At 39.9% G+C, this 26917-nt stretch overlaps 1 long non-coding RNA gene across 1 annotated transcript in view; it reads right to left on the minus strand.

Annotated features, from left to right (window-relative positions):
- Positions 1-6714: 6714 nt before the first annotated feature.
- The window catches only part of LOC122550259, a 35818-nt gene continuing 15615 nt past the window's right edge, over positions 6715-26917 (minus strand). Inside the window, exons 2-3 of the long non-coding RNA XR_006311772.1 lie at positions 14350-14450; positions 6715-6953 (exon numbers count right to left, since the gene is read on the minus strand). This is a non-coding gene — a long non-coding RNA (uncharacterized LOC122550259). The remainder of the gene's footprint in view (positions 6954-14349; positions 14451-26917) is intronic.

Genomic DNA, 26917 nt, shown 5'->3' on the forward strand with positions numbered 1-26917 from the left:
CTGAAAGGTGTGTGATTTACATATTTTTAATATCATTTATTTTAGATTTATGATATTGAACTCCCCACATTTGGGTTTTGGTCTATATGTATGAGGGGTGTTAATGATTCAAGAATGTGGTGCTGGAAATGCACAGCAGGTCAGGCAGCATCTGAGGAACAGGATTGATTCTCCTGCTCCTTGGATGCTGCCTGAAATGCTGTGCTTTTCCAGCACCACACTCTCGACTCTGATCTCCAGCATTTGAAATCCTCACTTTCTCCTGGGTGTTAGTGATTAACTTGTCAGCATTTCTGGAGCCACGATTTTTTTTTAAACCAGTAGGAGAGAGAGGGAATTTGTTTGCATTTGGCAAGTGAATTGAAAGAACCTTAAAGTCAAACCTATAGATACAATACAGAAGGGAATTCCTGCTGCTATTTGATTACCATAAAGTGATGGTGTTGGGATTGATACAATTGTATTTTTACTGTGTATTTCAAGTTCTTTTAATTTGTGTTATATGTACATCGCTTGATGTGTTTTATTTTATCTTTACTTTTCCAAAATAAACTTTTGTTTTATTGTTAAAATTAAATCCATCTCAGTGAAAGACTACCTAGTGAAAAACGTATTATCTATCAAGCCAGATTTAAGTTTGGGATCTGACATGTCCAGTAATATTATCATAGAGTCATAGAGTCATGGAGATATACAGCATGGAAACAGACCCTTCGGTCCAACCCGTCCATGCCGACCAGATATCCCAACCCAATCTAGTCCCACCTGCCAGCACCCGGCCCATATCCCTCCAAACCCGTCTTATTCATATACCCATCCAAATGCCTCTTAAATGTTGCAATTGTACCAGCCTCCACCACTTCCTCTGGCAGCTCATTCCATACACGTACCACCCTCTGTGTGAAAACGTGCCCCCTTAGGTCTCTATTATATCTTTCCCCTCTCACCCTAAACCTATGTCCTCTAGTTCTGGACTCCCCCACCCCAGGAAAAAGACTTTGCTTATTTACCCTATCCATGCCCCTCATAATTTTGTAAATCTCTATAAGGTCACCCCTCAGCCTCCAATTGGATTTAAGAGGAAGATATGTTTGTCCTTATAATGTAATGGGTGCATGGTGGTTTTGGATATAAAACAGCTGTGTTGTGAAGTTTATTACATGGAATTTGAAAATAGCTTTGAAACTTGCTAAGCGTTTTCTGGATGTAACAGTGGATTATTTGAAATCTTTGACTAAAGCCAAGCTGTACGCATTGGCAAATAAATTGGAGGGTAAAAGTAAAAGCAGGAATCCTGTAAGGATGAGCTGCTTAAAATGAGTAACCAATATTTAAAATTGGAAACAGGGAAATCTGAAATTGGAATGTTACAGCTGGGTCCAGCTAAGATACAGTTAGAAATGAAAAGAGTTCACTTTGAGAGAGAAAGACAACTGTAAAAAAGCTTTAGTTAGAAGAAAAACAAAAAGAACATGGAATTAACAAAATACAAACTCCAAAAACAAAGGAACTTAGATAACGGAGATGGCCAAAGAAAAGCTTTGAATAAAGACGGAAGAAGGAAGTAATAACTGGAAGATGACTCTAATTCCAATAGGGGATTTGACAAAAAAAAACTACACAGACTACATTTTCTGAAGATGGAGTCAGAAGGTATTTGTCTCATTTGAGAAAGTAGCTGAACAGATGAAATGTCCACAAGATGTTTGGACCTTAACATTACAGAGTGATTGGACAAGTAAATTTGCAACTATGCCTGCCAGTCACAGAAGAACAAAAGTGAAGAGTACAAAGCAGTCAAAAAGACACTATTCATTGCTTATGAGCTTGTCCCTGAAGCTTCTCTATTAGAACCTAGGATTACAAGCAAGAAACCTAATCAGACATTAGCAGAATTTGTAATGTAAAAATAAATTGCCCTTTGCATCAAAGCGCTCAAGCTTGAAAGCAATGTTTAGAATGTAAGGGAAATTATGGCCAAGAAGAGTTCAGAAATAGAATTGCTGAAAATGTCAAAATATACTTAGGTATGTGTCAAATACCAAAGATCAGAGAAGCACCAGTTCTGGCAGATACCTATGATATCTCACACAGCAATTAGAAATGGGAAAATGGTCATATGGAACTCCACAAGGAAATCAGAGGATTAGAAAATCAGCAGATGGAAGAGGCAATAGTTTTAGAGAACTGGCATAAGAATATCAAAGTAATATAGGAAAAGAGAAACAAAAATAGAAATTGCTGAAAAAAAGGTCAGTATATTTGGCAGCATCTTTGGAGAGAAAGCAGAGTTAATGTTTCAGGTCCAATGACCTTTCTTCAGAACTATTCTGATTTCCAGCAACCACAGTTCTTTCATTTTTTTATATAAACAAAAAGACTGGAATTAAAACAATGTGCAAAAAAGTTAACATGTTGCCACTGTAATAAAACTGCATATACTAAAGTTAATTGCAGGAAATTAAATGGAAGACAGTTGCAATAGTAGAAATTAGATTAGATTACTTACAGTGTGGAAACAGGCCCTTCGGCCCAACAAGTCCACACCGACCCGCCGAAGTGCAACCCACCCATTACCCTACATTTATCCCTTTTACCTAACACTATGGGCAATTAACCTGACCTGCACATCTTTGTGACTGTGGGAGGAAACCGGAGCACCAGGAGGAAACCCACGCAGACACGGGGAGAATGTGCAAACTCCACACAGTCAGTCGCCTGAATCAGGGATTGAACCCGGGTCTCTGGCGCTGTGAGGCAGCAGTGCTAACCACTGTGCCACTGTGCCGCCCATGCCTAAGGACTCTTCAGAGTCCTTGTGTGTATTTAAGGCTGAGATAGAATGATAGATTGTTGATCAGTAGGGGGGTAAGCCATGTTCCTATTGAATGCTTTTAGCCCCTTGGAAACATGAATTAAATGGAAATATGAATTAAAACTGTATCTGTAGTACATAGAGTACATGTTCTTTGGAATATACTAAGAAGGGGGATGGTTCAGGGCAGTCATGAAAATTCTCCTTGGAATATTGACAAGGAGAATCAGACCAATGGAGGTTCTAGGTATTTTATTTTAGAAAAGGGAACCACTTCCTTATGCTTTGAATCAAGGAGGCAAACCAAAAAGAAAAAAATTGTTGAGAGACAGTGGAGAAAGTAATTCACCGATACTGGTTACTGATTTTATTTGTCTTGAAGAGATGGTAATGAAGGAGAAAATACTAATTGGACATTTACATGGAGGCTACAAACTAGTATCACTATACAGTGTTAAATTAAAGAGTGGCTTGGTCAACTGAGAAGGTGTAGCAGAAACAGTGAAACAAATTCTTAAAAAGAGAATTGATTTTATTTTGGGAAATGACCCTCACCAAGGGTAGTGGAACATCCAGTGGAAGCAAAAGAAATGGAAACATTAAGGAGGAATATCCTGGATTGTTTTCTGACAGTATTGTGACTAGATCTCAGGACCATAAAATTAGACATGAAGAAAAGGATTCAATTAAACTGGAAGATGATTTGGAAATTCGATTAATGGATACAATTTCTGAAAATTTAACAGATGAATTGGTTGAACAGAATGATACTGATTTGTTTAGCCCATCTTCCGAAATAGAAATGAAATGCCCCGATGTGTTATGAGAGTTATACCAAAAGCCTACTAAGAAATTGAATCAGAAACAATTGCAAAATGTTATTATTTGAAAGGCAAAGCAATACTGAGGAAATGGAGACCATCTCAAATACCAGCTGGTGAGTGCCCACTGGGTAATAGCTCCATGTGAGAATTGTAATGACATTTTATGAGTGACTCACAATTTTCCAATGGCAGTCCATTTAGGAAGACACAGGCTGAAATATCCATGATTAGGTCACCTACAGTATGGAAACAGGCCCTTCAGCTTAGCAGGTCCACACCAACCCTCCAAAGAGTAACCCACCCAGACCCAGTCCCCTAACTAATGCACCTAAGACTATGGGCAATTTAGCTTGGCCAATTCACCTGACCTGAACGTCTTTAGACTGTGGGAGGAAACTCATGCAGACACAGGGAGAATGTGCAGACTTCCTTCAGACAGTCATCTAAGGCGGGAATTGAACCTGGGTCCCTGGCGCTGTAAGGCAGCAGTGCTCACCACTGAGCCACCGTGCCACCATATTAAGACACTTTCATTGGCTCAGATTATGTAAAGCTCTCAAAGTTTACAAGCCATGCCATACACATCAGGGGACAGGGAAATCCCAACCATCAATTAAACCTGATCCTTTAATTCTGATACCAGCTTTTGAAAAACCATTTAGCAGGGTCTTCCAGATTGAGTATGAACCGTACCTCAAATTATGAACAGGAATCAACATCCTTTAATGATTATAGATATGTCCATGAGATCTCCTGTTGCAAAAAATAGTTCAACTCATTACAAGAGAATCACATGAAGAATATAATGTGTGCTGCAAATATTCAAAAAAATTATTATGAATTAAAATAATTACATCTGCTCATCAGCAACAGTCTCAAGTTGGAGACACTCTGAAGACTATGATTACAGCTTACTGCCAGAGATGTCCTATTGATTGGGATAAGGGAATTCCTTTATTACTATTTGTATTCAGGATGCTCCTTCTGAATCTAAAGGATTTGGTTCTTTTGAACTAATGTGTTGAAATGAGGTGTGAGGACTACTTAAATTGATTGGAGAAAAGTTGACAAAACAAAGCTCATAAACTATGTTTCCAGTCTATTATTTGAACTTCAAACAGAATCTAAGCAAAGCATAAAAAGCATTTGAAAGGTGTTCAGCAAATGAAAAGATCAGGAAAATATGCTTTTGGCTATTCATGATGCTAATGTAGATGAATTACCCATAAAACAGTACCTGTACAAGAGTCGAGAGTGTGGCGCTGGAAAAGCACAGCAGATCGGGCAGCATCCGAGGAGCAGGAGAATCGACATTTCGGGCATACACTCTTCGTTAGGAAGAGCTGATGAAGAGCTTATACTTGAAACAAAGATTCTCCTGCTCCTCAGATGCTGCCTGACCTGCTGTGCTTTTCCAGCACCACACTCTTGACTCTGATCTCCAGCATCTGCAGTCCTCACTTTCTCCCAACACCTGTACAAACTCAATCCAATGAGATTAACTCAAGTGAGGGAAGAGGTTAAATTCATGAACAACAGTGTCATTACTGAACTGAGTCAAAGGTTATAACCTTTTAGGGACAAACACAGAGTGTACTGGAAAAACTCAGCAAGTCAGGCAGCATTTCTGGAGAGAGATACTTTTAACGTTTTGAGTTCTTAAGAATGGTTCTGATTGTTCTGAAGAAGAGTCATAGAGCCATAAAGCATGGAATCAGACCCTTCAGTCCACCCAGTCCACACTGACAATGTTCCCAAATTAGACTAGTTACATTCATCTGCATTTGGCCCCTTTCTCCCCAAACCTTTCCCATTCATGTACTTACTCAATTGTCTTTAAATACTGTGACTGTACCTGCATCCACCACTTCCTCCTCTTCCACACTCTCTGTATAAAATATGCCCTTCATGTCCTTTTTAATACTTTTTCCTCTCACCTTAAAATATGCTTCCTAGTTTTGAACTCCCTCATTCCAGGGAAAATTTGTTATTGACCTTATCTATGCCCTTCACAATTTTATAAACGTCTATAAGGTCACCCCACATCCTCCTACGCTCCAGTGAAAAAAGTCCCAGCCTATCCAGCCTCTCCTTATAACTCAAACCCTCCATTCCCAGCAACATCCGAGTAAATGCTTTCTGAACCCCTGCCAATTTAACAATATCTTTCCTACAGAGTCAGACCAGATTCAAAACACTACCCCTATTTCTCCCACAAATGTTGCCAGAACCGCTGAGTTTCTCCAGCACTGTGTGTTTCGTTCAGATTCCTAACATCCATAATACTTTGCTGTTATTGAGAATCTTTTAGGAGTCTGAGCGCCATGAGCTATGGCAAGACTTGTGGGAGAATTAGATGAAATAGGTGGCAAGATCTGTCCCAGTGTTGGAAACATCTTACTTCATCTTTCATGCTTTGGCAAGTAGGGCAGTAGGTTTCTCACCAGGCAGCAGCGAGTTGCCCTTAAAGGGAATTAGTGCTTGTCAAAAAACATTGTTATGAACCTAACTCGCCTCCTTAGTATTGGTCTTCCTACCATACCAATTTAACAAACAAGCCAGATATCAAGAAAGCTTGATATGGATATCAGAGAGGGTAATTTCAGCTCACCATTTGCTCCAAAGGAATATTGGCCACTGAGCACCAACCTCTCAGGACACGCTCCATGGGCACTGGCACCCAATGTATGCCATTCTCTATCAACCTTCCTGGCACACCTCTGGTATGCTTACAGGATGTTTCTATACTTCAGTGCTGCATCTCGGGCTGCACTGTCAACTATAAACAAAAGCTGCAGCAAGGACACTGTGACACAGTGACATGCACCCAGCTCTTGGACTGTACCGGAATACTTCTGTGCACTCACTCACTATCATAGCACTCACTTACTCTGACCCTACTGGGTGCCTTGCATTGCTGCCTTGTCCTTGTGTGCTTTGCCCCTTAGACAGAGTCACCAGGCTCACATACAATAAAGAAGTTTACAGATAAATGAAAATTGGTCGTGCAGTCAACATTGTTTCTGATATACCTCCACAAAGAACTCCATGGTATGGACATGTTTGTTATCTAGGTAACTTTATTGGCAGTTCTTAAATAAGAACCTTAAATCAGACAAACTTAAACCCCATTCTGTCTGATTAAACAGCAAAGCATATTTTCTTCTTCTTTCATGCTTCTCTGTAATTCCGCACGAAGGTGATCCTGATAGAAAATCAACCATCCTGTCTCAGTGATAGACATGGCATTTGTCACTCACACAGTTCTTTTCACCCTTTCACGTTGACACAAGACTGTTAGAAATTACTTCTTGCTGCAATAAATAAACGTATGAAGCATTCAGATGGCTTGGTTGATAAGCTACCAGTAGCATAAAAAAATCTCCATAATTAATTTTACAGTAGGCGCTTTCTGTGTCACTTTGGAAGCCCAAGTACTTCATAATGTCAAATTACTGCATTGCAAGATTTGAAAACATATCAAGCTTGAAATGAATCATCAATAGCAAAAAAATTAAAATGGGCGAAATGTAAGTAACGACCATATTTTAGCTAACACGTTAGTTATGCATTTCTGCATTTATTTTCTGTGAAGTTACCATTTTTAAAAGTTCATCGTGAGGCTAATCATATTCCTTTTAATAAACAGACATTACGCTGAACACTGAACAGTATGCTATAATCATATTTCTTAAGATTTTCAAGCAAATGAATCCAGTATTTCAGAGTAAATAAGGGACATGTATTGATTTGTTTTTAGTGATTTTTTTTAATGGAGAAGGTATGCAAAATTATGGAGAATCACAACTTACTTGTACAAAAGATACTTTAAATTGGATCAAAAATCAAAAATCTGGTCTAGTCAGGTGTTGCCGTGGACTAGAAATGGGCCTCTTGGAGCGTGTAGCTTGGGAGCAGGACAAGCTGATATTTATTTGACTGTCTTATGCAGAATTTATGCTGAAAGCAATATAAATCCAATGCAAAACTGTGACTCAGTGGTAGCACTATCTCCACTGAGTCCAAAGCTGATGGATTTAGGTCCAAAGACTTAGGCACAAAATCCAGGTTAAAACAGTAATAAAAGTAGTTCTCCTCTGTCTGTGGTATATCCTGCAGCATAATTTAAAAACGTTGGTGCGAGTTACCAAGGCTTTCCAAGGACCATCAGCAACTGGTCCTTCAGGTCCATCATAGTAACCTTGACTAGATGTGGACATCAGTTAGAGAGCCTGATGGAGCCTGCTATTTCAGTCCTTTCCTGGGTGCAGTGTGGATAGGTTAGTCAGTGGTTGTATGCAGCACTAGCCAATGTAAGATTGCGCTGACAGCAGGAATATGCCTGCTCCCTCAAACTCAATAAAAAAAAACACATGCCTGAAGTTTTAGAGGGTGCTTTGTCTGCTTTCCTCCAGTGATTTTGATTTTAAGGACTACTGGTTAGGCCTTTCCAGACCAGAAATGCTAGATCCTGACTGAATGTCAGAATCCAGGTCAGAGATGGGCACAGGGTTTACATTCCAATGTCTCCTCATTTAAGCAATCATCAGGGGTACCTATAGAATAGTCCTAATCAACTTAACAATTGCCCAAACATCTATTTAATGATATTGAACTCAATCTTGATTGTTATCACCATCAATTGCATTCCTATTTTTTATTTTTCTAATCAACCTGTTCAGAGCTGTTATTACACACCTTCGGAGCAAGTGGGACTTGAACCCTAGCCTCTTCATCCAGGGGCAGGGACATTACCACTGTGCCGCAAGAGGGGCTCTCAATAATCAAATAAGTACCCAGATTGTTTTGAGAAGTTAATAATTGCAGACCAATTGCTTCTGGACATCAAATAATTGATAAAGAAAAAAAAACAAATTCCTTCTAATCAGGCTCATTTAATTTCATTCTTTCATTATCAATACTGCTCCACATTTTATAAATTTAAATCATGTGTTCTCTCAGTTCTCTGTTGCTCGATAAAAACTGGTCAATTATCTATTGTTTCTCTCTGCAATTGTCCTGTGTTCTGAATTCCTGCAGTCCTCCACATCATTCTCCTCTCATCTCTCCAATCTATTACTCGTACCAGCTAGCCCCAGCTAAACAATTATTCGTAACTGTAGCCACATCACTGGCAAAACTTACCTGGTCCTAGGTTGGCAGAAGTAGAGCTGGGGTGCACCAACAGCAAGCTGGGCCTGGATCAACTGCCAGAGAATGGCAACAGACATTCCATTGCCATATTAAGCAGCTCTTGTGGTGCCAAGGTAGTGACCCTACCTTTCTGGTTGGGAAGGTCTGAGTTTAAGCCCCAACTGTCCCAAAGGTATGCCATAACATATGTGAACATGTTCATTTAAAAACACTTTTTTTTCAGTCTCCAATTCTATGATTGAGATGTCTGTGTTTTGGTGCAGTGGAGGGGTTTCTTTGCTGCATGGTGTGCCATGAAGCTCGTACACAGAAGGGACCATGGGCAGCAATGGCAGTGTCTTCGGCCTCAATGATCCTCTGAGTCTATCCGCTTCTTTCTCCACACTTTATTTTGATGATATCTCTCAGAGGATGCCTCCCTATTGTTAGCCTCCTGCCATCTTTACTTGGACAGAGAGCTCAGAGGGTGACCCAGTAGCAGTCCCATTGCCAGTCAATTTGGGCGTGGGATCCCCATTGTTGGTTGAGACATGCAGGCTTTGATGATTGTAGGAAAATTCATCTAGAATTCAACAGTGGGTTCAAGCAGCGTGATCTTTCCAATGTCTTGATGTTAGTACTGCAGCTACAGTACAACAAAGAGAAATAAGATGGCATGACAGTATTCACTCGGATGGGCACCCCTCTTGATCATCATTGACTTACCCATGTTGTGCTCATGAACTGACTAGCAGCAATCATTACTGAATGGGCCCCCACATGCAGACAGCGAGCTAATTTCTCTCTTCACAGAAATCCATTTTGAGAGGAATTCAAAGTGCCTGAGAGGAGCAATAGCAGAGGTTGGAAAAGGACTGCTGCCAAATGGAGCATTCACATCACCATTACAATCTTCTCAAATCTCCCTGCATTTACATCACAACAGTTTGCAGTTTACAGAAGATGATCCTGATTTTCTGAATTGAACAACCTTAAAATGTGCCCGAAGCAAAAGTAACTTCTAGTTGTTTGTACCAACATTGTTCTCAATGGCAAGTGTTATGGACCAGACCAAACCTCCTCAAAACATGCCAAGAAATAGCCTTTTAACATTTTCATATTTTACTGCCAGGTATTGCATTCCAAGTACAATTTGATTGGTCAAACTATTGAAGCAAAACATGCTATTTTCATACACTATAGTTAAAATACCAATAAAATAAAAAAGAATTGGCTTAACTGTAATGTTATTAAAATACTTAATACTTAAAATAATAAGCTACTCATTAAGTACTCCAATTTAATAACATCCCATAAGCACACTTCTGTCATCTCTTTTTGATTTCTATAAGCACAACCTTAGCAAAGGCAAATTGAATAAAATAGATTGTCTCACATGGAATTCTAGCAAAAGAACACAACCCAACCTGTAGCAAAGACAGAGAGAGAGAGAGAGAGAGCGACATAGCAGCTTTCATAGTTTGAACAGCTACTGAAAGATAAACTAGAAATCCTGGTTGTGTGGAAGCTTGACCTCATCCATTCAGGCTGCTTCTATTGTTTCAACTTCTAAAATAAAACCTCCAGGCCTCACAAGCTGTTTACCTTATTGGATTGAGGCAGACGTTTTATCATCTCTGTCTCAACCTCTCTTCACAAATAAAACAGGATAAAGTACACCTCTTAAAGCCATAACATTGGTGAACAAGGCATGAAGTTGGCAGATTCCAATAATGAACTTGAGAATTGGTCAGGTCTGAGAGAGGGGGAGGGGTGTTGTGTGGACGGGAAATTCAAAAGACATGCCAGGGAAATCTCCAGTGGGTCAAAATTCATAAAAATTTTGAGGCTTCCTGGATCATTTGAATGAATTCTCATTCGAGTAAAGTTTCATATGATACATGATGAGGCTCCCAGGTTCCAGAGATACACTTCACCTCACCTCCAGACCTTCCCTTTCCAGGGGTTCAGACATACTCCTCCTGATTTCCTGATCTTCTCCCTCACCAAAATGTTTCAGCTATCCTATCCTTGCGCGTGTCTGATCACCTCTTTCTCTGAATTCCTGGTCACCTCTCCCTTTGAGTTCCTGTCTGTCTTCCTCTGACATCAAGGCTTTTTATAAACCCCTCCCTCTTTCTTCAATTGCAGACAGCCATAAATGAGGCAATCATCAGTCTCCCCTTTTCCCCTGATAGACGTCCTACCAAGATTTGTACATGTCAATCCCAAGTCTCTTGGTTCCCTCTAAAATTGTAGCATTCAATTTATAAAGCTTCTTTTCATTCTTCCTACCAAAATGAATCATTTTACATTTCTCTAAGCTTCATTGATCATGTAGCTGCCCATTTCATCAATCTATCTTTCAAAGGTATTTTACAGTGTCAGCTGAAACCTTTGAAACTATGCCACATATATCCAAGGCCAAGACCATCAATAAATATTAAAACAGCATCATGCGTAATGCCGATCCTAAGGTATATCACATCGTGAACACTGGTCTGCAAAATAACTATTTAGCACTACCGTCCGCTTTCTAATCCTTAGCGACTTTTGTGTCGAAGTAGCCACCAATAGTGGCATCAGAGTGACCACTATACCTTTAATCCCATGGACTTTTTATTTTGTAATACTTTTTAAAATGCCTTTGGAAAATCCCTTCACACTCATCAAGCTGGTCCCAGGAAGAGTCCAACTGCAATGGGCAAACTCCATCCCATTTCTTTGAGTGAGAAATCAGTTAGCCTGGTGAGCCAGGGTACTGCTGGTCCTGGTAGCTGGAAAGGCAGCACTTTTCATCCACTCGATCCACATGCAGTGTTGAAAGGGACTTCTGTCTTCTATACAGCCAAAATTTGCTTCCTTTTGGGCATCATGTTTTCCAAAGCCCAAGAATTCTCTCAGACCAATAATTGGGCTTGAAGAAAGATAAACTCTGAGACATAGTTTCAGAGACAACAGTCTCTGGCGTATCAATTAAAAGTCATAACGTTTCTTAGAGGGAAGGTAAACTGATTTTCTTTGGGTTTACAGTGTGTTTTTTACCACAGAGAACAGAGAGAGGGCTCCCAAGCTGGGGAAGAACTGAACGCTACTCTCTCTTTTGTTACAGACTAAGCCAGACCACACAAAACATTCTAAAGCCGGCAGCCCAGACCATAACTTTGCAATTTGTTTCAGTACGTGTACAGTGAAAATTACCCAGATTAAGTTAGTTAGGTTGACAACTAGATTTTAAAACAGACAAAAGTTTATTCACAAAACTACACAATGAAACACAAAGAACAGAATAAATAACCCTTACAGAACTCAAGCTATCCAACTCGACTTAATTATGCTGTTCCAAATATACACAACAATCCCAGTAAGCAAACTCCCTTTAAAAACCAGTATAAATAGAACACATGCTTACAGGTTGAAGATGAAGGGCAGAAAAGAGAGAGTTTCCACACAGCTCCCTGTTGAACTTCCAAGTAGTTCACGACTGAACTAATTGCCTCAGCTCAGCTCAGCTCAGCTAGCTAGAGAGCTGACCACTCCCTTTTTATTATACAGGTCACTTCTAAAACATGACCACTTTGGCCTGAAGTCTCATCTGTTTACATATAAACAAAAGGCCTCTCAAAATCCTTTTCATCTCTGTACCAAACCAGACTGATCGGAGCCCGGTCTGGTTTATTACTCCTCTGAAAAAAATCATGGACAGAGTCTCCTTGAGCCAAGGAACAGCTTTTATAAAAAAAAAGGGACTACTTTTGTGACCCTTTGTCACTTGATCCCAGTTCTGAGCTCTTCACAAATGTGAGAATCAATCACACAGTTGCTAACGGCAAAAAAGTCTCTATCATTGATAGTTGGTCACTAGTCCATAGACTAGTTCAATTTCTTGTTGCCTTCAAAAGCTACATCTGGTAAACCTGCTTGGCTCCAAATCATCTGTAACTCAACCTCCAATTACTGCTTGGTTCAAACAGTTCTTTACATGATGCCTGCCATGATTATCAGCTTTCTTGCTTTCAAAATCATTTTTTCACCTTTTGGTTTTCAAACAGTTCCTTCTCATTTCAGTCCCCAGTTTTGACAAACATAAAACTGAGAAAACACAGTCCTTAGAGTTTTTTTTTTAGATTAGCTTCCCTACAGTATGGAAACAGGCCCTGCGGCCCACCAAGTCCACACCAACCCTCCAAAGAGTAACCTAACAAGACCCATTTCCCTATCCTATATTTACACCTGAGTAATGCACCTCACACTATGGGCAATTCAGCATGGCCAATTCACCTGACCTCCACATCGTTGGATTGTGGGAGGAAACCCACGCAGGGATGGGTTGCAGACACACGTGCAAACTCCACACAGACAGTTGCCCAAGGCAGGAACTGAAGCCAGGTCCCTGGCGCTTGAGGCAGCAGTGCTAACCACTGAGCCACCATGCCGTTCCCTCACTGTGGCTGGGTCTAAATTGTTTCCTAATAGTGCTGTGGGTATATGTACACACCACACACACCGCAGTGGTTCAAGAAAGCAGTTCATCAACACCTTCTCAAGAACAATTAGAGATGGGAACAAGGGCTGATCTAGCCAGCATGGCACATCCTGTGAACAAATAAAAATACATCAATTAAAATTCACCTCAATGTATTTAGAGGTTTTAAGGGAGGAACACATCTTTAGTGAAGATGTAAACTGGATAAATCCACCTGAAAGAGAGACCAAGTAGAGTGCCAAATGCTACTGTCTATTTAGCTCCCTGTAGATTTCAATAAACCCCATTCCCTTCCTTTGGTTCTGTAAACAGAATTCCAGAAATTATTTCTGTTTTAGCATTATAAACCATTTCCAAAGAAAATCTAACATGTCATAACATGATATAGTCACTACAAAATAATGTTTGAGAGAATACTTACTTTACTTACTCTCCATCTGTGTTTGATAGAGAAACAAAGCAAACACACCTATTGTGTATTTGAATTTTAAATCACTTCAGTCTTAAAAATAAAAACAACAAAGCAATTACACTGCAGAAAAATGTAGTTAATGTATTTCTGCATTCAGTCCGGTATGAAATCTCTCCCACCATCATTTCCGATAAATCTTTCTTGGTGTTGAGGCTGGTAGAATTATGTTTACATTTTGCAAACAGCTTTTTATCCTGTTTTTATGGTCCAGTTTCCTGCTGGTGTTAATCATGTCAGCACAGTGTTTTATATTCCATCATTATCATTATAAATCACAAACAATGTGTTTCGACTTAATAACATATTTTACACTCTGTTTGCTGGTAAAGAATTCTCTTATGATGGGATTATTCAAGGTGGTAAATATAACAGAATGCTGAAGAAATAAGATGGCCATTGTTCAGCAACCTGCATTAATCACTTGACTTCAGTTTTAATATGGTGGGCTGCTCAATAAAAGAAATCTTCATTAATCCATTTTTACGTATTTTGTATAATGTATAATGAAATACTGTAATCATGCTGATGAAACTGCAAATGTAATTTAGGAAGTACAATGTTTCGATTATGAAATTGTGTGACTTATTTCATCCAGCTACCCAATAAACCATATACTGACCTCAACATTACGATTTTTGGAACTCTTTCCATATTCATTTCCAACGATGTCTGATTCCATAATATGCAAACCGACAGTTAAATCCATCAATGAGGAAGAGCCTGCAATCAACAAGAGACCAGGTCACAGCAACATAGCGAGTTCTAAAGATGTTATATATGAGTAACATAGACTGAAAGGCCCTAGAATTTCATGGGCTCCTCTATAACATTGCCACAAATCTAGCAAAATCCTCAAGATTATAAATGAGTGAAAATAGCAATTCATGCCATTTCCCTTAGTGTTCCATCTGTCTCCTGTCAGAAGCTAATGGAAACTCTCTGGAACATCAGCAACAAAGGCTGGAATCTAACGAAGGCGAGGGGTTGTGCAGGCAATGGCTGGTGAGTCATGACAATTCCATCTTGCCTTTTTTCTAACAAGGCCCACCACATCATGGCCACTCAGGCACTTAACTAGCCAATGGCTAGCTTTTCTTCAGAAATAAGGACTGTGGGGGCCTTTGAGAGAGGCCAGCAACTATATTGAACAGCAGCCTGCTGGAGGGAGGGGGAAACTGAGGAAGGTTGCGACTGGACCCACACCTACCCACTCCGCCAATGGCATGCAGGTCCTTGGCCTCCTCCATTGCCAGACCCTGGCCACATGACGCCTGGAGGAAGAGCGCCTCATCTTCCGCCGAGGAACCCTCCAACCACACAGGATGAATGTAGATTTCTCCAGCTTCCTCATTTCCCGTCCCCCCACCTTATCTCAGTACCAATCCTCGGATTCAGCACCGTCCTCTTGTCCTGCAATCTTCTTCCCGACCTCTCCGCCCCCACCCACCTCTCCAGCCTATCACCCTCACCCTCACCTCCTTCCACCTATCGAATTCCCAGTGCCCCTCCCCCTACCTTTTATTTCAACCCGCTTGGCACACCAGCCTCATTGCTGAAGAAGGGCTTATGCCCGAAACGTCGATTCTCCTGCTCCTCGGATGCTGCCTGGCCTGCTGTGTTTTTCCAGCACCACATTTTACAACATTGCAGAGAAGTAGACATTAAAAGGATAGTTTTAAAACAGCTTCTAGCTTTGCCAGAAAGAATCACCTACAGATATTGGCTCAAACTTTTAATGAACTTCTCCAAAGTTCTAATTTTGTAACTTCTACAGTAATTTCTAAAAATGTAACCATGTGATTTCTAGAATTATTCCAATGTTGAGTACATACGTTTCCTATTAGGAACAATCCAGCAACCTTTGAGTTGGTGATCTTTCTCGAGAGTCAGCCCAAGTTTGATGAGCTAACTCATCTCCTTCAGTGCTGTCTGATTCAAGGGATTAACAATGAAGGAATCCACCTTATTTGGTTAAAGTAGCAAAGCCAGAGTGAAAAATCATCATGCTTCCCACAGGTCTTCATGTAATTTACAACATACAAAGCAGAGTTTTGGATCAAATTAAGTCTAGAGAATACTGGGGAAAAATATAGGACTGATCAAGTTTGCAAGTGGCAAAGCCATGGATGAGCGTTTCAAAGACAGATGGGCTGGAAATAAGGCTGAGGTGGTCAATGTTAAGGAAGAAGAAGCAAGTGATCTTTGACATGGAGAGAAAATAGGGTCAAAACTTCAACTCTATTTCCAATAGGATGCTGAGGTGGAGAGAAATTTTAGCCTGTGTTAGTAACTAGAGACAAGAGTTGGTGGTGAGGGTGGCAATTATATAATGTACAAGTCAAATACTAATAGCGAGACTGTATTATCAGTGATTTCAGATAACATCAAATCGTATGGAAGAAGATCCTGAGTGAAGATGATTCAAATGTCTCAGTGCAGAGTGCAAATAGTTAAGAATATTTCTATCAACTTGTGCTAGTATAACATTCAGCCCACCTGATGATTATACAAAAGGTACAAGGCTTGGGGTTGGCAATGAAGATGGTAACATTATTTGGTTTGAGCAAATCATGGCTTATTCTCAATTGGATGTTGGACCAGCAGAGAGGTGGAGGGGTTGAGACAAGCAGAGGAGGAGTAAAATATCATCAGCATATATATTATATATAATTATATGTAAATACTGATTCCACACCTGCAAAGGACCTCAGGATGCAGTGAAGCTTGATGAACAAAGATGGCCTGAAGAATGGAAGACTGTGAGTAGAAGGAGTCAAGTGCAAGAAATATCCTGTTTGTCCAATAATTCAAATCCTCTGTACCCATTCCACGCCTAAGCAGCTAACCAAGCTGTCAGGAAAATCTATCTTCACAGTACTCAGCATTTATCTTTCTATATCACCCAGAATCAAATCAATATGTTTCATGTTGAAGCTTCAATCATGTTGCTTCTATCGTATCTCATAAACTTTTGATTGCAACAATCGGAGGATCTATTCAGGCCTTAAAGGGATTGAGGAGAAAAAAAAACACAGGCTGCTCCCTGGCATGTGAGGGATGGTCTGTGAGGAGCAATCACACAAAGTGGCCTCCGCTGTATCAAGGAGAGATATTTCATAGATAAACCAAGGAGAGCCACTTTAGCTGGTGAACAAAATCCATAAATAAACACAGACCAATGTTTCCAGATACACTGGCTAAGCAGGAAAATATTGTGAAAAATAAATGCAGGATAATCATCAATGAGTATTTCTTTATTTAGTGCAATGTATTTTAGGGGCTGTGGGATCAAAATAAAACTCTTCATTGAAGTAAACTCTTGCTCTGGCTCAGGAAAACTCAGTCCGAGGATTAAAAACTGCATTCCCACACAATTCTTGACTTTAGAAACCATTATTATCATTTCCCACAGGGATCAGGCTCACAGCTAGAATGAGTGAGAATTTTGAATTGTAGTGGTAGTCCAATTAGAAGGCCTGTCTCATTCTACCATCACAGTACCTCAGCTCCTGGTTTAAAGACCACTTCGAGCACTCCGTTCACCTTCCTCAACACCCTCCCACACATCACCTAGAGCTGTCTACATCAAAGTAGAAAAGATGACATCACTGGTTGACAGAACAGTTTGCATCATTTTCACTATATAAGATGTTTTCTCTATTCTCATGCACGTCAACAAATATCAAAGGCTGGAGACTGTAATGGCCAACTTACTTTGGAAAAAAAAAGTTGATGAAGAATCACTGCTTTAAAAAAAATTACAATGCAGCATTTAGTAGTGGCATTTGCAGGTGGAAAAACACTTTACTCACCTTACAGAATGTTCCAGAATCCTCAGCAAGCTTTCCATTTTCTTCATGAACTCTGAAACCTGATGTGCCTTTAATGGGATTCGAAAACCATATAGTACCAGAGGAAAACAGTGTGCAGGAGGGAATCTGATTTTTATTGCCCATTTCAAATGACCTCAGCGGAGACAGGTATACGTTTTACACACTGGGAAATTTCAACCTGAAAAAAGGCCAGAGAGAAGTGCCGGAGGATTGGAATATGTGGAGTGAAATTGAATTTCTGACATAAAAGATTGGCCTTTTTTAAATCAAATTCTAGCTTTGTGGGCAGATGAAAGTTTAGTCCTTTAAGTCTGCATCACATTGCAGTAGTTTTTAAAAATTTATATATAAGTTGCTTCTGTTAACTTCTATAAAATACACAAAAGTGGAATTTTAAAAAATCACAAGGTAGGGAAAAATCTTGGTCAAAAGGTTAACAGCAATCTATCTATTAAAGTATAACGTTCAGACAGCATTTCTCTTAGACAAGTATCATAGAAGTGCAATGTAATGTCGAATGTGCACCAGAATTGAAATTATGAATATATTAATTAGGAGCAGGCGTAGATCACTTGGCCGTTGAGCTGGCCTGCTATTCAACAAGATCATGCTAGTTTCTCAAATTCCGGATCCCTATCTATCTGCAATAAATTTTTGAATTCTTACATAACAAGAATCATTCTACCTCAGCCTGATAAATATTTGATGACCTTGCCTCCAAACCTTCTAAGGATGAGTTCCAAAGTCACATAACCTGCTAAAAGATAAAATTTCTCTTTGTCTTGAAAGAGTGATTTTTAAATAACACCCCTAGATCTGGACTCATCCACAAGAAGAAAATCATCTTTTCCACGTCCACCTCAGCAAGAATGTTCTGGATCTTATAGACTTCAATTAAGTCAGCCCTCACTCTTCTAAGCTCCAGCAGAAACAAGCCCAGTCTGTCCAAACTTTCCTCATAAAACAAACCATTTTTTCCAATTATTAACGTTGTAAACATCCTCCTTAAAACTTTCAATATATTCACATCCTTCCTTAAATAAGGAGACCAAAACCGAACACAGTGAAATGGCCTCAGCACTGCCTTGCAGAACTGAAGCACAACATAGAGTCATAGAGATGCACAGCACGAAAACAGACACTTCGGTCCAACCTGTCCATGCCAACCAGATATCCCAACCTAATTTAGCCCCATTTGTCAGCATTTAGCCCATATCCCTCTCAACCTTTCCTATTCATCTATCCATCCAGATGCCTATTAAGTGCTATAATTGTACCAGCCCCTACCACTACCTCTGGCAGCTCATTCCATACATACACCACCATCTGCATGAAAAGGGTGCCCCTTAGGTTCCTTTTTAATCTTTCCCCTCTCACCCTATAAACCTATGCCCTCTGGTTCTGAACTTCCCCACCCCAGGGAAAAGACCTTGTCTATTTACCCTATCCATGCCCCTCATGATTTATAAGTTCACCCCTCAGCCTCTGACACTCCAGGGAAAACAGCCTCAGCCTGTTCAGCTGCTCCCTATAGATCAAACCCTCCAACCTGGTAACATCCTTGTAAATCTTTTCTGAACCCATTCAAGTTTCACAACATCCTTCCTATAGGAGGGAGTTCAGAATTGCACACAATACTCCAAAATTTGTACTTTTATTTTAAAATCATCTTGTTTTTAGTAGTTGCCAACATAATTTAATTACTGAAAAGTCAAATGAGTGGCAGGCTATTGAACTTTGCCTTGATTTCAAGGATTCTTCACAAATCACCCATTCCCAGGCATGAGTGCAATATTACGCATCATCCTTGGACTATAGTGAGAAAGGAAGTAACAGCAGAGGTGACACAGAGCAGGACAGGCTGTTGGAAGCATGAGGAGGGAGGAGGAGAATGGTTGATAACAAGAGGTGATATTTTTCTTGGGTCTTTTTTTTTTAGATTAGATTACTTACAGTGTGGAAACAGGCCCTTCGACCCAACAAGTCCACACCGACCCGCCGAAGCGCAACCCACCCATTTCCCTACATTTACCCCTTTACCTAACACTACGGGCAATTTAGCATGGCCAATTCACCTGACCTGCACATCTTTGGACTGTGGGAGGAAACCGGAGCACCCGGAGGAAACCCACGCAGACACGGGGAGAATGTGCAAACTCCACACAGTCAGTCGCCTGAGTCGGGAATTGAACCCGGGTCTCTGGCACTGTGAGGTAGCAGTGAACAATTCACTTACTTCAAACTAAGTGAGGAACAGTATGTCAGATGCTTTCATTTTAAGGATATCTTCACTGAAATTTTTCCTATGCTACAGCAACACATTAGAATAAAGGCCGACTGTTGGGCAGCCATGTGGAACACATCTTGTAAGTCACTGCCTGGCATGCTGGCAGTGATCGTGATCCTTTATCACGAAGCAGCCCATTGTGTCATCTGGATTTGAGGCACCCTGAGATACCAGAGGGTGGATACTGGATAACAAGGCCTAGCCACTGACCACCAGACCCATGACTATTACACAACCCATGTACATGTGAATAGCATGCATATCACGAAAGACATGTTTCCCCATGTAATGTAATATAGCAGAGCTCTATGGTGCTGATACAACGCTTTCATTGCCTATATAACTCTGGAAGAGTCCAGTGATGGCCAAAATGTACCTCCCCTTTGAGAGTCACATGAACCTGTGCTGGCTTCACATGATCTTGCGACTGTCACATAGTTGTGCAACCATACAAAGGGCAGTTAACACAGGTTACATGTTACAATCATTTAAATTAGCACAAAGAGTACTGCATGACTGTGGCGTAATCCCACATCATGATCTCGGCATCTGCTTTCAGTGTCAGTCCATTTTTGGGGCCGGCGTGCCTTTGTAAAACATATTAAAATGTTATTGTTTTAAACTGTTAACATAAAATTAAAAGAGAACAGGTCACATATGCCTTTCATTATTTGATGCAGTAACAATAAATATGAATGATCTGCATGTCTGGTGTGATTATGAACATGATGTAATACACATTTGATCTATTAGACAAGTGACCCTGGACCATCTGGAGCACAAGGACAAAAGGAAAAGCACAAGCAGCATGAGTAGGAATGTCAGCTACAACTAGGGGAACGCCTTCTCATCAGGGACGGCAGCACCTTTCCATTCTTGCCATCATGCATTGCATCATTGCAAAATCCTATGCTAGTTATCATTTCTGTCTTAAATTTTAGATTCCAACAGCAATTTGACAAGCTGCATTAGCTGTTTCCCTGCTCATGCTTATGTGATTGTGCCTATGTATTACCAACCAAGGATTGAATGTAGTAAAAACCTATTACTAGCCCAAGTGTTGCAAGCAGAAGTGAAGGGGAGAACAAGGCGTAAGTATTAAAGTAGCAATGGGATCTTTTTAATTGGCCTTGAAGTATTGCAGGGACCCTCCCAGTTTCATTCTGTAATTTGTATCATTTCCCTGGTGATTCCATCAATCTCCCAAGGGTTACAGGTAGAATTTAACTTTGATGGAAGAATAAAATGAACAAAAGGAGATCAATGGACCATTTAACATCCCACTGGATTATATTTGCTTGATGCAAATTGATGCCCTAACATCTGTTTTAGGCTCCATTGTCAAATTGAGCTGTGAGTGCATTGTGCACTGTACAAGCTGTCATCAGTTTATTCAAGCACACAGAGGCCCACGTGATGTTTTCTAAAGGATCAATTGAACATTCCACCTAAAAAGTAATGTTTGACTTGACCTCAATGTGGATCCAGGAGAAGGAGGATTATCACTTTTCCAACTTTCACTCCTTTTCCCAAAGGCATCTATGGTCTTGATTGACATCCCAGTGGGTGACCGCATTTTCTGACTGCAGTCTGAGAACAAGTTTCAAGTTATCTAAAGCACAGGATGTACCTTTATGGCATTAGTAAAATTACAATAAGTTTTGTAAGGTAGGCAAAACCCAATCCCTGGGCTGTGACTGGCAATTTGCAAGGTCTTATTGAGTCCATGGAGAGATTCGCACAAATATGGAATCTAGCATCTGTTTTAAGTAAATGCACCAGAGTTATTATAATAACAATAATCTGTGTTTTTGTTCACTTTCTACTTTTCTGTCTGTAAGAATCCTTCAATCTCATTGGCTGATCAACTTGTTTTAAGCTTTCACTATTCTTGAATACTATAGGTACCCTATAGATGGCTCCAGACTGAAACTTCACTTCAAACTAGGGGCAATTAATACACTGGCATCTGTGAAATCTGTGCTGGCAGCTCATTTTATGGAGTCACAGGTAGATGGGATAATGAAGAAGGCGTTTGGTATGATTTCCTTTATTGATCAGAGTATTGAGTACAGGAGTTGGGAGGTCATGTTGTGGCTGTACAGGACATTGGTTAGGCCACTGTTGGAATATTGCATGCAATTCTGGTCTCCTTCCTATCGGAAATATGTTGTGAAACTTGAAAGGGTTCAGAAAAGATTTACAAGGATGTTGCCAGGGTTGGAGGATTTGAGCTACAGGGAGAGGCTGAACAGGCTAGGGCTGTTTTCCCTGGAGCGTCGGAGGCTGAGGGGTGACCTTATAGAGGTTTACAAAATTATAAGGGGCATAGATAGGATAAATAGGCAAAGTCTATTCCCTGGGGTAGGGGAGTCCAGAACCAGAGGGGGCATAGGTTTAGGGTGAGGGGGGAAAGATATAAAAGAGACCTAAGGGGCAACTTTTTCACACAGAGGGTGGTACGTATATGGAATGAGCTGCCAGAGGAAGTGGTGGAGGCTGGTACAATTGCAACATTTAGAAGACATCTGGATGGGTATATGAATAGGAAGGGTTTGGAGGGATATGGGCCGGGTGCTGGCAAGTGGGACTAGATTGTGTTGGGATATCTGGTCGGCATGGACGGGTTGGACCGAAGGGTCTGTTTCCGTGCTGTACATCTCTATGACTCTATGACTCTAGTCTTTTCTCTTTGCTGCTGTTTGAAAAATCAGGACTAATGTTTAAATCGTGGCAATGATTGCTGCAAGTTTCAGTTCAGAATATATTACCAAGTGAAGACTTGCTTCTTAAAAGTAAGAGGTAATTTAACCTCACATGTCAATAAAAAATGGTCTGAATGAGAGACCCATTTTCCACCGTGTATCAGTTTGCTGTCACAACATGATGGGAAGAAAATGGCATCTGACTGAAATCCATGTATTTCTTGCCTAGTTGATTAAATTAAAATACTTAAAATATTTCCATAAGAAAGAAAACAATAATTTGAAGAAAGCAGGGATTGTTCTGTCTCATATATATACCCCAATCTGATGGTAATATATTGCAGGCCTCAAAGCATCCACAAAGAGAACTCAATCAACAGTCAGCAGTACCTGGGCAGAAGATTATCCGATATATATGTGTCAGCTCATGTGTTACTTTTACTTCACTCATTGCTTGAATCGGTCCATAAAAAGGCTCACCTCTTTCCTTTTCCAAACATGACAAGTAATTAGCTCCTGAGTCATCACTCAGCCTTTTCTTTTTTCAGATGTTCACTGACCTGATGCATGCTGCAAACATTTTCTACTCTTTCGTCCTGATGCAAAGGAAATACAATGTCCCTAAAATGATCAGGATTCTGGCAGTAAGACAGGATCCTACATGCAGTGTCCCCCAGCACCAACACTGCCCCAGATTTGAAGGGTCTTTTGCCAGAACTTCATTGCATGGAGTGAGCTCAAATGGGAATATATTGAGTACCCACCCAGCCTGTGTTGGCAGAAACTCAACTATTTGGCCACCAACTGATTGCAATGCACACTGCAGAGATTAAATTCACTGACATCATTCCTCAGCTCTGACGTAAAGTGGGGTGGGAGCGGGGAGGGTAGAAACACTAAAACCTCATGATTGACAGGTGTCAGGATCATAGAACATTACAGTGCAGTAAAGGCCATTCGGCCCTCACTTTCCTAGTCTGGTTAATTTAGGACCTTGTATTCTTTTGAGCTTTTTCACCAGACCCTGTCCAAAATACAGCTCAAATTAGTGGCTGAATGTTTAATGTGTTCATCTGACAACTCTGGTATTTTAACAATGCATTAACCCATTTATTATAACAAACAATAAAATACTGCCAATATTCACTTCTAGGCTATTGCCACTGAGGAGACTGTTATATGTCCATAAACAGATGAATAACGTACTGAGGAGATCAATAACCATGGTCATTTACTTCATGAAATATTTTTGACAGTTGGTAATATTTACATGGTGAAGCAATAATACCTTCTTGTGCAATGGTGAGATCAATAAGGATGGAATCTTTGCACTCACTGATATCTTTATGTGTTTTTTGAATGTGAGTCTTTGATTTGAAACATCCATAATGAACATTGAAACAGCCTAGGTTGGCAGCATGTTTATGAAAATTTGATCAGTGGTAGCCAATATATTCACAACCAAACACCGTTTGTCTGATTTAAAACCTCTTACATCTAAGAAAAGAGGTTCTCTGTCACCTGTATGAGCTGTTAGTGGATGTAACTCTACTGTGCCATCGATGGGTCTGTAAACAACAGAAGAACGCTCGTCAGAGGACATTACTACAAAATCAATTGTCTGTATTTTGTAACAGTCTGGGAAGCTTTTAACTGAACTCTGACTCCGCTTTTATATGACCACAAATCCTCATTGACAATACATCAACTCCTAACATTGGGCTTCAAGTCCCAGGTAAAAAATCCTCTCAGTTGATGCCACTGGGAAATTTGAGCTGATTCTTTCTCTCAACAGACACGCCACCCCCACTCTGCTATGCAACATCACCCCAATACCTCACGCTTGCCTCTGCACCTCCTCCAACGTCCCACCACTCATCCACTATTCCCTGGCAAGAGGTCTTTTTATGCATGCCTTTCCTTCACAAGATTACATGCAGTTGCAGTCAAGATCTTAAAAGATCGGCAAATAAAATCATTTAATTTCACAATCTCTGTCTGATAGCATAGACAGCAAAGAAGTAACACAAAAACAAATTTAGAATGGTCTCTTGTGCTATCAATCCTTTTCGACTGCAAAGTAGAGGTGGAACGTTCAAAAAAATTCTAATTAACTTGGTTGGGAAACAAGTCTAAAAGCCAATGAAAAGGTATATCATATTATCTGCAACTGACAGCCCATAATGGGTATCTGACTTCTATTGTAATGTACATTCTCAGTTTTATCTTGCAGCGAATGAATTATGAATTAAGGTCATTATATTTAGGTCTCTTTCTAAACATTTTAAGCTTGAAGCATTTATAATTTCCTCTCTAGAGATTAATTTCAGACACAAGTCTAGCTAAAATACAGAGATGATTGAATTTCATTTTTGGGTCCTTTATTGATCTGATTTTGCAGTTGGTACCTTTGTCAACTTAATTATATGAGGAGGAGCAAAGATTTCTGAATTATTTTTCATGACTGACATTCAGTTAATGGTGAAGACATAATTGAGCTACAGTCCTACTAACCTTTATCACATCTTGTCAACAGTGAAACAAGCAGCAATACAGCTACAGTTAAGGCTGTCTGTTATAGGCACTTACTTTTAAGTCTGATCATGATGTTTGGAGTACCAGGAATGAAATACCACTATATTTCAATATAACCTGTAAAGATTCTAATGGAAGAGCATTCAAAATCTGCATTGAAACGAATGGGAAAGATAAAAAATTAATTAACTTAATGCTATTACTTCTATTTAAAAATGTAGCACACCCACATCTACCTGTCTTCAGCATTTTCCATTATAATTTTTTTTGCCTTATTCAAAACCTCACTCAGGTCACCACAACTGTAAATCCTAATTTTCATGATATGGTTTATTTCATTGTTCGTTATCAGATCATTACTCAATACCATTCATTTAAGCTTTCTTGCGTATGTCCCTCAAACTCACCTCCTCAGGCATAATTCACCCCATACTTATCTATTTCTCTAAAAGCATCGTGAAACTTTAAGTGCAAACTGCACTAGCTTATCTTGCATTTCTTGGATCTTTTCTCATAGTTTCTTAAAAATGAGTTACGCTGAAAGCTGACTGTGTAAACTGACCAGGTCCCCAGGGTGAATTACTCATCATTGAGACTTTCTGCGACATTTGCTCATCTGTTGGCTATTGAAGAGGCTCAAAAACTTAAGCTGGATCCTTTTTTGGGATCAAGGACACTAATAGCATATTTTGAAAATGAAACAAAAAACTGTTAACATACTGATTACCATACACAATCTAATTAGAAAAAAGTTTTGCACACTTCTTAAAAGTAATTTTCTGCAATTAAGTTTCTCACAGATGGGAAATTGACCCGGTTTGTAATGATTACTTTTGTATTCAATGATGTTTCAGCTGTAATAATCAAATTTCACCACATTACCATTCCTAAATGTATTAAGAGTGATTTTGCAAAGCAAAACATTTCTTAAAATAAAAAGTGAAAACTTAATTGCACTGGTTCACAACAAATTATACGTTTGGTGATAAACAGGTTGTTTGGGAGATTGGAAAAAATATGCTTTATAAAATGGATGGAAATTTGGATGCAATTGGAGCCAAAATTTCCAATTGCGCTTAAATCAGAAACTTTACACCCAGTATTTCATCTGTTATTCCTTTCGGGTACAAAAAGTTTTTTTTCCACTCCTTGTTCACTCCTGATAATACAGAAACACAGTTCCAAAGAATTTGCAGTCCCTCAATCTTTTGTTTAAATGGCCATCTCTCCAACAGTCATTGATAGCTGAGGATTAGGGTTGAGTTACTCAACCAACTTGAAATCTGTTTTGTCAAATAACACACCCATTCACTTTCCACCAAGTATCACTGACTTTAATTCCCTGTAGGCATTTAGGCATTTAGGTTGATAAGGTGGACATATTACCATCTTGACTGAGATTTGTGAATTGAAAACAAGATATTGATTCTGAGATGGTCCCATTCTAATGTTTCAGTACGACAGCTTTGATTCAAAATGGACAAAAGAATCTGAATGCCAGAGTGGAGGTGATAGTGACTGTCTTTGATGGCAAGGTCATGTTTGAACAAGTGTGGCATCAAAGGTACTTAGCAAAACTAGAGTCAATCAGAATTGGGGAAATCCCTCCACTGGTTGGAGTCATACCTCACACAAAGGAAGATAGTTGTGGTTGTTGGAGGTCCTGGATTAGTGGTGCTGGAAGAGCACAGCAGTTCAGGCAGCATCCAAGGAGCTTCGAAATCGACGTTTCAGGCAAAAGCCCTTCATCAGGAATAAAGGCAGTGAGCCTGAAGCGTGGAGAGATACGCTAGAGGAGGGGGGGGGTGGGGAGAAAGTAGCATAGAG

Source organism: Chiloscyllium plagiosum, chromosome 5 (assembly GCF_004010195.1).
Source record: "Chiloscyllium plagiosum isolate BGI_BamShark_2017 chromosome 5, ASM401019v2, whole genome shotgun sequence".
NCBI classification, from domain to species: domain Eukaryota; kingdom Metazoa; phylum Chordata; class Chondrichthyes; order Orectolobiformes; family Hemiscylliidae; genus Chiloscyllium; species Chiloscyllium plagiosum.